This window comes from Paramormyrops kingsleyae, chromosome 11 (genome assembly GCF_048594095.1).
Source record: "Paramormyrops kingsleyae isolate MSU_618 chromosome 11, PKINGS_0.4, whole genome shotgun sequence".
Lineage (NCBI taxonomy): Eukaryota > Metazoa > Chordata > Actinopteri > Osteoglossiformes > Mormyridae > Paramormyrops > Paramormyrops kingsleyae.
In genome coordinates this window covers 17,346,029-17,363,050 of record NC_132807.1, presented here as the reverse complement: position 1 = coordinate 17,363,050, position 17,022 = coordinate 17,346,029, and positions in this window count along the sequence as shown.

Sequence of the window (17,022 nt, the reverse complement as noted above, 5' to 3'; positions counted from 1 at the left end):
CAGCTCTGACACTGCCTCTCCATGCTTGTGAAATAAGGAACCATAATGATTTTAAACCTACGCATCTTTACCAGTCTATGACCCTGTACTAGATATGGGGCTGGCAGTTAGACAGACAGATGGATAGATTGATATATTTACCATTATTTATGTAGTAAGTTGCATTCCCCTTATGGAAAAGTTTTTAAAGAATAACAAACTAATGTGTTTTACCCAAATCATATAAGCTCTTTATATGACAGTCAAAATAAATATCCAAACCATTTCAGCTTAATATGTTATTAAGCATATATGACCAATATGCATGTAAAATACATATGAAATTAATGTACCATCAGAAATATGTCCTACATTCATGTGTAATCCATATTAAATATATGTGTCATTAGTCATTTGTTCTTTATTAATGTGAAATACATATTAAATTAATGTTTTGTAAAACATATATGTTCGACATTGATGTACAATGCATATTAAATGAATGTTTTGTCAGTATTGGTTTTATACATAATTCTTTGAATCATGGACAGTAGTTCCACAAAACTACAGTCAATATTTTGAAAAGCAAACATCCTTTATCGCTTGATGCGTTTATTTTGTGTTCTGAGATCACAACATGAATTTTCTCATGTCTAATTAAACCAACTGAATGTGGAGGGTATCATACATGTCTTTCATTAGAATAATAGAAAAATTTTATTAAGAAACAACAAGCCATAAAAATGTATTTCCTACTAGAGTCGTATGTTATCATGAATTGTAAAATGTAAAGTTCATGTAAAAGTTTTACATTTTTCCCACAGGCATTTCCTTTGCGTGTCTTATATGTCAGGTGTGTTTTTGGTGTGAATGTGGCCATAATCATACAAGGAAAAACACTGACTTATCATGAACATATAAAAAAACATCATGCATTGTCATGAATAATTAGAATAAGAAAAATGCTTGATAGTCTTACATGAACCATGCATTTTTTTCATATGGGTCCTGGGTAACTAATGTAAAATTCACATTCTGCTTGTGATGTACTATCTGACTGACATGTAGGTCACTGTAGCATCTGCCAGATGAATAAATAGATTGAAATGTAACGTAACGGTATATCTGAGCTGATCGATGGCAAAGACGGACACACTGAGGCCTTGAGCTGATCATACAGCCTGTGGTTTTTATGGCAGGAACCTATTCAGACATTTCCAAGAATTCAGCCATGATATCGACTGACTGTTAGCGCACAGTAATCATGTCTGAAGCAGCGGGACAGTCAATAAGACTAGATATGAAATCACCACAGTCAAGGTATCAGTGTGAAATGTTTTATTCCTTAAATTTATTCAGATTTAAATGTGTTCTACACCCCTGCTATTCCAGTTAAGAGAGCGTTATTGTGGGTGTTGTAACGTATCCTTACTCGCAGTAATTTATGAGAGCTGAAAGACAACGTGTCCAGTCCTCTCATTTGGCTTTGGCACGGCGCTGTTCTAATCGTAACCACTAGGGTGAGTTACTGTGTAGGGGTGTGAAAAATCACAGCGAAAAAATAGAAATCTGTGAAGGTGTGACTGAATCTGAAGGCTCTGGGAAAGGTGTACATGCTTATGTCATTATCAGTGACATAAGCATGAAATACACCCCTTGGCCAGTATTATAGGTACACCTACATATTAACACAGTCAGCCTGCTCCTCCAAACAGCCAATCACGCAGCTCACAGCGCACGGACAGGGTCAGGAGGGCCTCTTACTGTCCGGCTGAGCAGTTCAATGGCTAAGACGCCTGGTTTTGAATGTAGTGTGATTGTTGGTCCCAGCGTCTCAGAAACAGTCGCCCTCCTGGGACTTTGGCACACTACAGCGCCTAGGTGTGATGAACGAAAAAATATTCAGTCAGCAGCATTGCTGTTGCTGAAAACACATAGTTAATGAGAGAGGTCAGAGGAGAATGGCCAGACCGGTTAAAGCTAACAGGAAGGTCACAAGTGCAAGAAAAACAGCTCAGTGTAACAGTGGCGTGCAGAAAGGCTTCACTGAACACACAACTCAGCAGGCCCCGCGGTGATTCAGGGGGGGTCCTACCTGGTAACATGCAGGGACACTGAATCAAGTGGCTGTTGAGTGTATAAATCATTGAATATACAGATGCAGACAATAAACAGAAAAGCCACTTCAGGTCAGGCGTTGTTGAAGTAGACATACAGATTAAATACAGATGGCGAGTTAAATATTAAAGAAATAAACGGAAAAGTTTTAGTGTATTTATACAGTAAAAAAGTTTTCTTCGTATTTTCCTGTCCAGGAATTTGAATCTGCACATTTACACAGTCCACTTCAGCTGACACAAAAATGAATCGGCCTACAGTTTTTGCAAAGAGTCCATTCATGCTAAAGTCCTAATTTTTTTTACTGTTTTTTTTTTCTGTGAAGGAAAAATGTGAATATTTTTACTTGCATGAAATATACTCTATGACAAATGCTTGCGGCACGTCAACAGATTTTTTTTTTCTGAACAAGGCACATTTTAATTACTACAAAGTGTAAATCCAGGCCAGATTAAGTAGCTCCCCAGTTTCAAGAGCTTCTCAGTTTTCTACCTCTGTCATCGTATGTGGTGAGTATTATTTAAAGAGAGGGAGCAGTAGGAAAATCACTGTGCTGAACCGCCGTAACCACATCTAAGCGACGTATCTGGAAGGAGCAGCACCCAGTGAGCCAGTCAGCAGCCTTCGGCAGTCGGGGAATTGCCCCCGTGTCTTTCACCGTGTTTGTGTTCATGCTAGCGTAGCGATTTGTGCAGCAAGAACTTTTCGCACGCAGCCAAAAGATCTTCACCTCTTGTTTTTCTCCCAAGCCCACAGCAGATGAGAGGGATACTGTCTCCCAGGGCGCTGGTTTCTAAGAACCGGCTGCTCTCCTTGTTCGAGACAATCAGTCCCCAGTGGTCGACATCTGTTTGGCAGGCAGAGCCTGTGGTGCACTGGGACCAGCCATGAGGGCCAGAATGAGGCCCTCCCCTTTCTTAAACCCCTCCCCGGCTACTGCGTACAGCTGAAACGCTCCTAAACGAAGCAGCTTTGCAGCTTTGCCAGTTCCAGGGAACGTGGGCTTCCAGTGTCATCATGGAAGAACAAAGGAAGACTCCAGCATTGCTCATTTGCTGTGGAAAACAAATGTTTGGCTTTAGCTAAACAAATAAGATGGTCAAACCAGTCCGGACAGCAGCCTCTCTTTGTTGTGAATTAGGGATGGAGTAACTTAAAGCTGGTTTTTCTACCATTCAGTCACAGATGCTGCACAGTCTGTCCATGTCTTTAGGATACATGATGGAGTAGGAGAATGGAGGTAGTTCACCACTGAGAAAAGACACAGCAGACAGGGAGTGATTCTCCAAAGTGAGAACTCTGCCGGCGTGTTGCTAGGTCACACTGCCCCCTTAGGGAAGGAACAGGGCAAGCAGCCTCCGTGGGCTCATTAATGTGGGACAGCAGAGTGTCAAAAGTCGCTGCCTTTTGGTGTTCCGGCAGGGGCACCTGCATGTGCGCATTTCCCATGCAGGGACACCTGCCCGTAGATGCATGCGCGCATTTCCCATGCAGGGATGCCTGCCCGCAGATGCATGTCTGCATTTCCCATGCAAAGTTCCCATGATAGTTTCATGTTTCATTTAGCACCAGTATGGAATATAATCATTTGCAGGAAATAAAACAAGAAAAAAAACCATATGCAGAACTGAACATATGTGGGTTAATGTGTCTCCAGGCAGTCCTTTTGCATTAATAATAAAAACAATATTTAATCTGACATTTAATTAGAAATTAGTCAATATGTCCTGTTTCTGCAAATCTTGATCATCCTTCTCGCTGTTCGTTCTGTTCGGGGTCACAGGGGGCCCGGGGCTTATCCGTGGGTGGTGGGGTTGGGGGGGGGGGGTACCAGTCCATCACACGGCACACGCACGCACCCAGTAGAAAAAGCTTTTCGGCTTATTAAATTAAAAATGTTGATAAATGATTTATTAAATCACTTGCAGATTTGTATTGCCAAATTGCCTGAATTTTCTCACAAGGGGAAATTCAGGTGTATTTTATTACATTCTGTAAACTGCGAAACCACACTGTGAACACAGCCTTGGCGTGCTAAGAGAGCGCAAGCATAATTCCATATTTGACAGAATATAGTGTAACAGGAAACGGTCTCCCTGGGGGGTCTGGAACCTGTCTGCTCAGGCCACTGTTATCATGCCCCCTACAGCCAAGGGCTGTCATCCACAGGTACGTACAGCATCGTCCAGGACCATCAGCACTGCTAAGCGGGTTTTGAAGGAGACAGAGAGCAGGATGGTCACCCAGAAGTTTCCAGAAGCTCCTACTTGTGTCCAGAGCATGGACTGGAAGTGAGAGATGCCTCAATCAAGGGAATCAGACATATAATAAATCTCAAATCTTATGCACTGGGGGGCAACCCTGCCCCTCCCCCAGGAATGGACTGTTAGAGGAAGAAAAACAAGGTCTGGGATCTATTGCATGATAGATATCATCAAGGTAATAAAACTTTATATATACTGCAAGTGCTTTTGATGAAGGTCTTATGCTACTCAGATGTGGATAGATAAAGATGAACTAATGTATTCTGGTGTGTTATGGTGTGGGGCTTATTTTGTTGTTATATATGAATATTGTATATATGAATATTTATAAACCATTCCATAGTAAAATACGCTTACATTTTTTAATGTAAATACAGGAAAAAAAGAAATGCCTGGAAATTACTTATATTTTGTCATTGGCATCCCATAATTAATAAAGAAAGAGTTACAGAGGTATATGTGGCGTAAGGTGTACATTTGGCCAGCATTGGCAGGCATGGTGTAGTGTTGCACCAAATTTACAGTGTGATCATTTTTTTCCACCTAAAAACACCAACAAAAATGTCTGTTTTATTTGCTGAAGATAGATATGCTGAGAGAGTTGCTGTAGATGTCAAGGATCCACCCACAGACTCCTGTTTTCTGAAGACGTTTTATCTACTATCCCCTTTTTGATTTTGCCACAGTGGTGGAGATAAGGTGGTGCTGATGTAACCTGCCACAGCGCCGGTCTGTTCCGGCTTGGCTTCTTACCTCCGGGTGGATGGCAGAGGACGCAAACGACAGAGTAAAAAGCGGCTCCACACGTTCCTCTGCGCCAGCCTGTTCTCCTGGAACAGCGTTGGCCGGCGGGGGTCCTGTTCTCCTCCCCAGAAAACGGCAGGTCTGCCTGCCCCGGCACGTCCTACAGGCCCAGCGTGAAGGTGCAGCTGAGCCACACGCCGGAACTCGCCACCACACAGGAGAAGCTCAGAATCGGGGTGCGGAAAACATGGCTGGCATTACTGAGCGTTTCAACTGGTACAGAGTCACTGGAGCTTAAATCGGTCTCTGTGGTGACATAAGAACAATCAGGGTTGCCAGATCAGTCGGCCATTTCATTATTTATGTTCACTGCCACACCTTCTAGGCCGAAATCCTCTTTGTGCAAGGGGCTTGCCTTTACATCTGCACTCTTTCACGACAGACTCGATTAAAACGCAAGTAGTACTAGCGGAACAAATCAGTACATAAAGGTCCTTGGAGACTTTGGGGAAAGCGTAACATGGCAGAGGGTTTCCAATTAAAATTTAATTGCACATTATCCTCAGAGAATATAAATTGTGCAGCATTTGGTTAAGCAGGCTTTGATACACTATTCCAGTTCATTTTCAGATTTTGATCGCATTATTTAAATAGCTACAATATGTTGAAAATACCTCTGCGGATATTATTTTTCTTTTCTTTAAGGGCCTATTAATATACTCGATTCATCCATCCATCCATCCATCCATCCATCCATCCTTGTACCGTGTATTCACTGCTGGCTTGTGGCGTGTTCATACACTAACACAAGGAGGTATTTTTGACATTGAATGGCTAACCAGCTGTTCATTTCTGTTTTAGCAGAGTATAAATTATGAGGCACGTAGCAAGATCCTGTCACTCTGGACTGCCTTGTAAATTATATTAATATTAATAATCCTACTATGGGACTCAAACATGGGGGAGCTTTCTGTGACGGTCGGCCCCTCAGACGCTTGAGGCCCATTGCCACGGCGACAGTGGGGTCTCTGGTCCCGTATCATTCCTCACCTGCTGTTTCTAGATCTATTTTGTCCAAAACCAGCATTCAGGTGCTTTATTATTAAAGCACTGCCCCTTTAAATATAAGACTATGCACGTAAATATATGCATGTAAATATGCAGTTTTCCTCAACATCTGTTAACAACAGAGAACTGCACAAACTACATTAACTCGTATGGCAAAAGCTTTTTTTCTTAACAAGTGGTCTCAGTGCTCCCTCTAGTGATAATCCAAAGAAATGCATCCAAAGCTTGGCTCAGCTGGCAAAGACAGACAAATTATTATAAAGCATAAAAATAGCACGTAGAAGTCTGTTCATTAGTGTCAGCCTTTATAATTACCTCCAGTCTCCAAAGGCTAAACACTCTTAATATTTATTACTGCATGTGTTTTAGGCTATTTCACATCTGAAGCCTGAAAAAGTCTTGGTTTTTTTTGCCGAGTACAGCTGCAAGCCCGCCTTCTATCATGAGCGAGTCGGAGACGTGCTGAAGGTCTTTATCTGATGAAGCTCACAGCAACTTTAGATAATTCTCATATTTCTTTGCTTTCATCCTCAGCCAGGATGTCTCATAGGTTTATTATCTGACGCTGCGAGTGAGTCAAATTCCGAAGAACTACTCGTTATCCGTGTCGTCTTTCTAGTTCAGTGTGTTTTCCGTGTGACTGCTTATTCAGTAAGAGAGACACGGCTCTCCCTTGAAACACATTAGCTGTGAACGGAGCAGTATCCCACACCCAAAAGCAGAAGTCAAATTTGGTATTAAACCTATCAAGATAATCCACAGTAACAGTAACACCCAAAACATTCTTCTTCTTTGGAAGCGCAAACTGCATTTCAGAGAATCTCAGGAATTCTAAACATGCTATTAAAAATCACACACTACAAAACTGACAAACAAATAGCTCCCAAGACTGAGCAACAAGAGCTACGCAAGGTGACACTTAAATAAGGCACTGAAACAGACAGATGTAGGAACTATCCAATAATAACTGATAGGCTGGTGAATTACAATCGGTGCGTCTGAAGTTGCCCCCAAGCTCCCTCTGGTGGTTGTGTCAAGACATGGCAGGATCTCCAGATCTCTCCAAAGGCCAAATCCCCATATGAGATATATTTTATTTTCCATTTGTTAAAGGTGTATGTATTTCACATACCTCATCTTGCGCTTCATGAGAAGGTTTTTATTTTGTGCAGGACTGGCCAGTGTGCCGTAACCCATAGCAGCTGGGGTTAGGGGCCTTTTATTCAAAGGCCCAACGGCCATATTATTATCCTGTCGGCCAGGGGATTCGAACCCCCCACCTTCCGGACACAGTCCCATAACCCACTGACCTACAGCTACACACAATGGCCTCATTATCAGGTACATCAGCTTTCTGACACAAACAGCCTGTTCCTACAAACCAGCCAATCATGGGGCTGCAATTTAATACATACAGGATACATCAGAGTGGATGGATTTACTTACTCTTTAGATGCCTGATCTAAGCCATTTTAAATGTGCTGTGAGTGTTTGTTTAATACACGGTGGTACCAGCATCTGAGAAACAGGCACCTGCCTGGGATTTTCACAAACTACAGTGTCTAGAGTTTACAGAGGATACTGCAACAGACAAAATCATCGTCACTGGCAATTTTGTTATAGGAAACAGCTTGTTAATGAGCAAACATGGAGGAGAATAGTTCTCTGGTGCAAGCGAGATTGTAGTTTCTTGTCCATAACACAAAGGCATGCTGGGAATCCTTCAGCCAGCATTGCACCTTTGCCAGGGCTTAACGGCCAGTATGTCTCTATTCGCAACAATATAACTTTGTTAAGCTCATAATGGGTGCCAATAAAAGAGCACACTGGAGCGCATCTTGTTGTTTAAAGCTAAGAAGAAGGTCACAAGGGCGAAAATAAAAGCTCAGTTTAGCCACGGTGTAAAGAAAAGCTTCTCAGTTCAGTTCAGTTCAGTTTTATTTGTCATATGCAAGTTAGCACAGGGTCAACATTACAATGAAATGTGATTGATGAGCATAAACAAGTCTCTTAGCAATATAGTAAAAAGAAATAACAATATAAAGTCAAAATTGTAAAAAAAAAAAAATGTAACCGCTGGCATGTACTGAGGTGGGGGGGGGGAGACAACATTATTACACATGAAATAAAGTGACAAGAGTGAGCAGCAGTACAATTGTCAATGATTTAAGGTGGCAGTTAAGTAACAGTATTGCAGTTTTTTACTTTTATTTTTTATAATATATAACCTTCTCCTAAGTCATCATCCCAGGATGTAACTCTGGAGACAAAGGAGGTTGTACTTGGTAGTTCACAGGGGTAACTAGTAAAAGTAAAGTATGTAATACAAGTAGGAGGAGGAGAGGGTACTGGAGGAGATAGACAAGAGGTTTCACTAGTTTCAGAATCACCTGAACCTCCCCAAATCCTCCAGTAACATCCAGCAACACATTTCTCTGCTGACAGAAATCCAGCCTCCAAATCTTGACATGAGTTGAGCAATGGTTGGAAGCTAAACTATGACTGAGACAGAGAAACCAGTAGAGGCCACCTGTGCATTATGAACCAACTCTGCCATTTGGGAGTAGAAGAAGTGTCATGGACTGGCCAATCAGTCCAGACCAGCAAGGCAAAAATATACTGGAAACTGAACAGATATTAGCAGACCTCTCTGAAAGTGTTTATCAAAATATCAATGCTGACTCCCACATGGGAGACGACCCCCACTCTCATGAGATGATAGATAGATAGATAGATAGATAGATAGATAGATAGATAGATAGATAGATAGATTATGGAAAACAGTGGAAGCTCTGAATCCCTTTCAGAGGACTTGGTTGTAGTTAATTGGTGTCAGACATGTTACATGTGTTCCTGAACAGAGCTGGAGGAAATCGGGGTATTATCCAAATAAAGAGACAAATTAATTCAGTATGATACAGAGAACATCACGGAGAAATGTGGAAAAAACTGTGGGGGCATTTACTATATTAAAAGGCATCACATGATGCTCATAATGGCCAGTGGGAGGTTGATGGCTGACTTCGAAAACTTGATGCACATGAAGCTTTGGGGGCGTTCCCTAGGATACCAAACAGGGTGACATCAGTGCACAAGGATACCAGTTCTTCATGGTGATCTTATTGAGTTTGCTGTAACAAAGGTAATCAGTCAGAGACCGCCATCTCTTTCTGTTAAAAAGAAATACCTCAAGATCTATTTATGGTCTGTGCTATGGAAGAACTGAAATGTCCTGTTTACCAAACACTTTGAGCTGGCTATGATATCTAGAGGGCACTTAGACAAGCTAAGAGAACTTGCTCAGTGAGCAGTGATGGCCGTTGTCCTGCACACCACTGACGCCAGAGACATGGAAGAGGTACAGGCGCATGAAACACAAGACCCGTGTGGAGGTAACCCTACAAAAATTAGACAGCGTTAACTGGATCTTAATAATGTTTTTACTGGATTGTATGTACACTGCCATAATTATGTCTGGCACAGTATTATAAACGGAAAAGCACCACACAAGTGTAACATCAATGTTCGTTTGCTTGAATCTATGTGCTATAAATACAAAAAAGAGAGTCTCTTTCTGGCTGTCACTTCACTTTGCACGCTTTAAGACCTAGTCAGGCCATGGAACACCAAAGGAGATTTACCTTCCATTACCATTTATTAAATCTCCATCCATTAAAAGCACAGCTCACAGAAGCTGGGTGCATTAAGCCTGATTATAGAGGGCAATGTTGAGGGTAGGGGGTCTATGTATGAAGCACATTGCTGTGATGTCCTCCTATTATCTTGTCAGTTCAGAAAGAGCTACAGAGATCTGGAGAAGAGTCTGACTCCTGACTTCAGTTGTTGTTCTATTGTTTTTCTTGGGGTTTATCCTGCTCTTGATTGACGTTTTCTAGCTGCAATCTCATTTTTGCTGTTAAACGCTCATTGTCAAGGATACCCGTCTCCTCACAGTGTCTTACTGTGACACACCGCAAGGCCAAAAATGGAGAACAGGGCTCTAGGAACAGTAAAGCAGAGCGACTCCTTTAAACGGCCTTCAATCAAGCGCACCACATCGGGATCGCAGAAGGTAAGGTGGCCCGGAAGGTTCTGATGCTACCTTCAGCAATCTAACCTGTTGGTTCGCCAACAGCCAGCTGCTGATGAAAGTCCAACCTGGCCATTCAGGTTGGTGGGGAGTGTAGCTTTGCAAGGTAGCTTCTCATAAGGCTACACAGCCAACGGTACGTCAAGAAAGATGTATGGAATGGTGGGGGCAAAACACAACCCCCTTCATACTGCTATGTGATGCAATGCACCAGGGTGAGGATAAAGTTACTCTCCAAAACTACCAAAAAGAAGCTACATTTTTATTTCGATTAAAATAGCATTTAAGGTAGCTGTTAAGAATATAAGCTGAGGGAAAATGTATGCGACATTTCACAAATGTTTTGTCAGCGAGTCGCTTTATAGGAATTTACAAAGTGAATTAGGCTGCTATAAGCCTTATAGGACCACATACTAACTGTATATCTTTGGTTACGACATCATGCATTTTGAGGAAAATATGAGGATAATAAACTCAAATTTGTTACTATGAAAAATCGATTCTCTGTTTAGGTTCATTATTCAAATTTTGAAATATTACATAAATATTATGCATTCATGTGCAGAACAGTACAGAAGTAGTTCAGGAGTAACACAAAATATATAAGCAAATCTTTTGCAATTTTTTAACTCGGGAAAACATATTTAAAAGTAAATCCTGAAATAAATAGTTTATGTCACCATCTTTCAACATTAGTGGTGAGATACCCACCTTTACCACGATGCATGAAATGCTCTTTGGAATCATCTGGAACTACTTCTGAACCATATCAGCTGAATTAAAAAGTAGGACGTGTTTCAGACCAAGGTGTCAGGTTTAGATGCTGCCTATGGAAATTATTGGAGACCCTTTGCCCCCTTTGAGACATTATGGAGCAGGTGGGTTGAGAACCTAATGCTTCAGCTACTCAGGGTTTTGATGCCTTCTTCCTTCTTTTACTCCTAGTTTAGGAATGAATGACATGGTCTAATCTACACCAAACCCACACAGGACCTGGACATTATAGTAGGGCTGGGCGATATCATATCGATATTATATCACGCATGCACAATAATCACCAGGGTTTCAGCATAAACTGATGTTTAATAAACATGTCAGACTTTAAACTTTAAAAAGTACCACCACACCAGTGATGTCTTTTTACCTTGGTTATCCGCATGATCTCTTCTTTTAAATGATGTCGCAGCTACTGATCTGTTCCTTTCTTCACTGCCACTTCAGTGCATATCGCATTGAAGTATACCAAACCATAGTAAGCTGAAACAGTATTATGCGGTGTGCTCCGCTAAAGTGCATATCACACTGAAATATACCAAAACAGTATTATGTGGTGTGATCCGCTAACTGAATTTAATAAACATAAATATACGCTTATACAGATAAGTTTATACAGATTACTTTTGGGTGTCACAAAATGCATCTCATTAATATTTTAGCCATACTACTAATCTGCTTAGCAAATTGTGGGTGTAAATAAATGTCTGTATAGTAACAAAAAACTAGCATCCGGCCAAATGTTTCACCTGTCATCTGAAGCCCTAGTGACACACTTGTGCGATGTAATATCAATATGATATCGCCCAGCTCAACATTATAGACGGGGAACATCAGACTTAAATTAGCTGCTGCTAATTTAAGTCTACAGTTCCATATGTCATCTGGTAGTCTGTAATTCCATGTGTCAGCTGGTAGTCTACAGTTCCACACATCAACTTGTAATCTACAGAAATTGCATATGTCAGCTGGCGATGTAAAATTCCATACATCATTTCACGTCAGATAGTAGTCTCCACTTCCACGCATCAGGTGGTAGTTTACAATTGCATGCACCAGCTGGTAGTCTACAATTCCAAGTCATCCATTTTTGTTTCTGTTTTGGTAGGCTATTACCTCCATGAGGTAACTGGTAGTCTGCGGTTACACACATCAACTGGGAGTCTACAGTTTCAGTTGTCAACTGATAGTCTACAGTTTCATACATCGACTCATACTTTACAATTCCACATGTAAGCTGGCAGTCTGCAATTCAACATGTTAGCTGGTAGGCTACACTTCCACGTGACAGTTGGAAATTTACATTTCCCTGTGTCAGCAGGTAGGCTGCATATCCACGTTTCAGCTGGTAGTCTACAGTTTCATGCATCAGCTGATAGTTTACAATTCCGTGCATCAGCTTATGGTCTACAATTTGGTCATTTGGTAGTCTGTAGTTCCATGCATCAGTTGTTAGACTACAGCTCTACATATAAGCTGGCAGTCTACAGTTCCTCATGTCAGCTGGTAGACTACACTTCCACATGTCAGTTGGGAATCTACAGTTCCATTTGTCAGTTGGGAATCTACAGTTCCATTTCTCAGATGGTAATCTCTAGTTCCATAGCCTGTCAACTGATATACCACAAATCAGCTAGTACTCTTCAATTCAGCGCTTCAGCTGGTAGTCTGCAGTTCCTTGGGACAACTGGTAGTCTAAAGCAGCGATTCTCAACCCATGGGTCCAACCCAAATTTGGGCCGTGGGAAGTTCTGAATGGGCTGTGAGGGAGAGTTGGAAATGTAATCATTTTAAAACCAGCAAGTTCCTTTGCTGATCCACGATCAGATTTCCCAGCCCCAATCCTAGAATTAACCTATATATAAACAGGTCTTAGGTCTGCTAATGCTTAGCACAAAACTAGTGAACACTCAACCAATCCAAGAAGCCAAACCACAGATGCTTAACTTAAAATTCACTGACACATCCAATCAGATTTGTGCGATAGGCATTGATTGGTGTAAATTGCAGACCACTGAATGCTTGATCATAGTGTTAATTTAAACCTATACTTGATATAGGGTCATGACTGAGCTGGTATGGTAAAAACTGGGACGTGGTGCAAAAAAGGTTGAGAACCACTGGTCTACAGTTCCTTGGGTCAACTAGTAATCCACAGTTCCACATGTCAAGTAGTAGTCTACAATTCCATGTGTCAGCTGGTAGTCTACAATTCCATATGTAAACCGGTATTGCACAGTTCCACGTCAGGTAGTAAACTACAGTTCAGTGTCAGCTGGTAGTCTGTGGCTCCATGTGTCAGACTGTAGTCTACAGTTCCTCACATCAGCTATAAATCAGATGGAAGCAGGTATACAGAAAAATCAGCTATAGTTTACAGCTCTAGCTTTATGTAGCATACAAATTTATTTCTGCAGTCTGACCAGCCAATAGAGTCCAGTGAAAGTGTGCCTGTGTGAATTGGCAGTGATGCAGGCCACATACCACATGACGACATTCCCTTTAATCTCCCGTAATGGACCTGTGAGTACACTGCCAGCCACATCAGATTAATATTTCAGATTTTTCCTTATTCCTGCTTTCATGTGATTAATAGTCTAGAAAGTAAATTCAAGGGACTGAGGGCTGGCGGCTTTACACTGATATGTGCACTTTAAATAAAATATACAGTATGAGTGTATATGGATGTATCATATACTGTATATAGAGGAAACATTCATCTTGATAAAGTAACACGGGGGTGCAGGGAGCAGGGAGGTCTCCCCTCATAGCATAATGGTAGGTCCCAGTGGGGATAGATGGCAGGGCCACTGCGATGACATCAGTGTTATTCATATGTCATGTGCCCACAAAAGCCATACAACATGCTCTCTTCAGATAGTACCCTAAAATTAATGTAATACCCACATAAATTGATATTCTGAATGACACTTAAACATGTGTTATTAGATTATTACCTGTCCATATTCCAAGGAGTTATCTGGGGGGGGGGCTATAGACTGCCCCAGGGGGCACAACACCCTGAATGGGATGCAGGTCCATCACAGGTGACAGTCACACAACTTAGAGACCCTATTTGTACATTTTTTGGATGACAGGAGTAACGCACACAAGAGAGCAAGGACACGTGAACACCACGCATATGTGAAGCTCCATCTCTGGAGGTGTCCCACCGCTACCTACTATACTGGACAAACACTTTGTATTAGTATATCGGGGATTTGCAGACTTTTCGGGGAGTAGGTGGGAGGGGTCCCTTAGAGTAAATTTTAAATGTATGTCAAAGGGGCATTTAGAACCTCAAAAGGGGGCCCTTTCAATCATTTGTGGCAAAGAGGCAGGTGCTCAGGCACCACCAGCCCCCTCCTGTCTGGGGATTTGCCCTGATATTTTAAACCCTGAGCATTAACTAATCAATTGCCTGTCTGAAGCACAATGTACTGAATTGTAGTCCGGGAAAAAATGAATTACCCTGCACATAATCCTGTGCCTGTGATTGGATGTCACAAATCCTGTGATCGACCACGTAGTTGCATCATGGGTGAGCCTTTGAGCTGTTAACCCCAAAGACCCCCCCCCCCCCCCCAAAAAATAAAAATGCTCCAGGGGTACTAGAAAAATGGCTGCTCAGACCCTAAGCTTCACTTCCACGTGTGTGTCTCAAAGAAGAGCATGATGGGATATGCCAATACATCCCCATGTACCTGAACCCATACTTTCATTTCCATACAACATACAGCCTGTCTCACACTACCAGTCTATGTATAATACGCTTGGTTTACACTTTCCTTTAAACGCTGTTCTGAGGGTTTAAATATTAATCCAAGCGTTTCATGAAATGAGTCCGACACTGTGTCTGCTGTCAATTTTACATTAAACGAGTTAACTATAAACAAGCAATCCGTTGTAATAACTGGCTTCCTATTGTCTAAGCCGCATTCTTTATTACAATTCAGAATCATAAGACTTTTATCATCCTAAAGGAAATTGTGTTATACTGCACATTACACAATTCATAAAAGAAACAAACGGAAGAACACGCAAGTGCACTACGGTAAATTCCAGATTCCACTAAACCCACTGCATCCCTTATATATTAGGAACTTTTTAATGGCTGGGAAAGACTGTCTTATCACGTCTTTCCGTAAGCTGACGGCATACCTACTCTCTGTACACACACCCCGCATGCAAAGGTAAAGTCATCACCCTTCTATAAACCATAGTAAATTAATACCACTTTCTTTGAGAGATCTTTTTCTTTCAGATTGCGGTGGATAATTGCCTGTGAGTTCTCGCAGTACAATCGGGAATGACCTAAAAACGAGAGTTTAATCTGGTTATTTAACACAGCGCGATCACCGCAGGCACCAAGCCAGGTCCGTCCAGGAACTCACGTGTCTCTACCGGGGATTTCCCGGCTGCGATTCATGCCTTGTGTTCCCCTCTGCTGCCCCGACTTCTCCCCGCAGAACCTCAATGCCCTGACAGCACGCATCTGTTTGCCATTTTTTTAAGTAGTATGAACAGGTTAACGGCTGCTGAGCCAGTAGTAAGGTTTCGGGTGCCCCCGATGTTCCTGTTATGTTCTTACATGGAATAATTACACTGGGTGCCTAAAATTTTGATGTACTGAACATTTATAACTTGTGAATTACATAACTTATAAATTACATAACCTTCCAATTGTTGCTATTTTAATTGAACCAGAATCAGAGTTCTGCCACAAAAACATAGGTTAATATGCTATTAAATCATGGTCGTAAATTCCGGGGGGTGGGTGGTTGTGATCCCCCAATAAATTAAAACCCGATAATACACCCCCCAATAATCGTATTTCCCCCAAAATGGATCGGGACCTCAACCCCCTGCATTCTAACCAAAGTTACACCCTTGTATCTAATAGTTGATTGCGACAGATTCTTGTATTAAATTAATTTAAAGTCATTAAATAATTAACTCAAAGATCGCTGTTTCCACTGAAGGCGAAAAATAATCTCTGGATGACGTACATCAAACAACAGTTGCAAAAACAGAACAGGACAGTCAGAGATATTATTTTTTGTTAAAACGTTCAGTTATATAATGGTCTGGAAATATTTTGTTTAATCTGTTTATAATCGTACTTATTTTAGAACACATCTTATGACTTATTTAAAGTCTAAGGGCTAATCCATTAGACATAGTACTCGTGATAGATAAGTGGATTTGGGACTGGGGTAGTACAACAAGTCCTTTCACATACAGGAACAACATAATAACACAGCCATTCAAAAAACATAATGTAAAATAAGAGCAAATCAGAGCGTCGCCCCCACCAGAACTAATTCCCCGCTGTTAATGTTTTGAACGTCGAAAAAAAACTAGCGCAAGGCGAAAACTCGTGTTTAATTCAGTATTTTCTTGTCAAGCATTAATCCAGGGCAGGGTGTTCAAAGACGAAATCTTTCCGCTTACATTATGCGCTAACGCGACACACTCAGTTTGGCCACGTAGCTGAGCCGATTCGATTAGTAATACCTTTCATCTTGGTCCCTAATCACATCACATGCCGCATGCTTCCCCAGCGGTGTTCCTCATCAAATGCATTCACGCTGACTCCGGATCAGATTTATGGTAATAGCGTAGCATCCCTGTTGGCAGTAATGCGATTTCGAATCTTTGACCACAGGCTGCCAGTGAGTCATCGTAAAAGCCAGTCAGTAGCACTTTCTGTTCGGTAAAGTCCAAAACATGACTTGGTGTATGAAGAATGTAAGCGAACTTTCTCAAGGTGAATGCTTAATGTCTCTCAATGACACGTTTCGTTTATCCTTTATTCAGCTAATTGCATTATTCAGTCATCAGTAAGTCCAGGAAAATACTACTGTGAGAAAAAAAATACACAATGAGAATCATGTTATATTTTCGGACTATAATGAAGACACTATAAACTCAAAGATACCCATTCCAGGTCAATTAACCACCTCGGATTGATTTATAGACGCA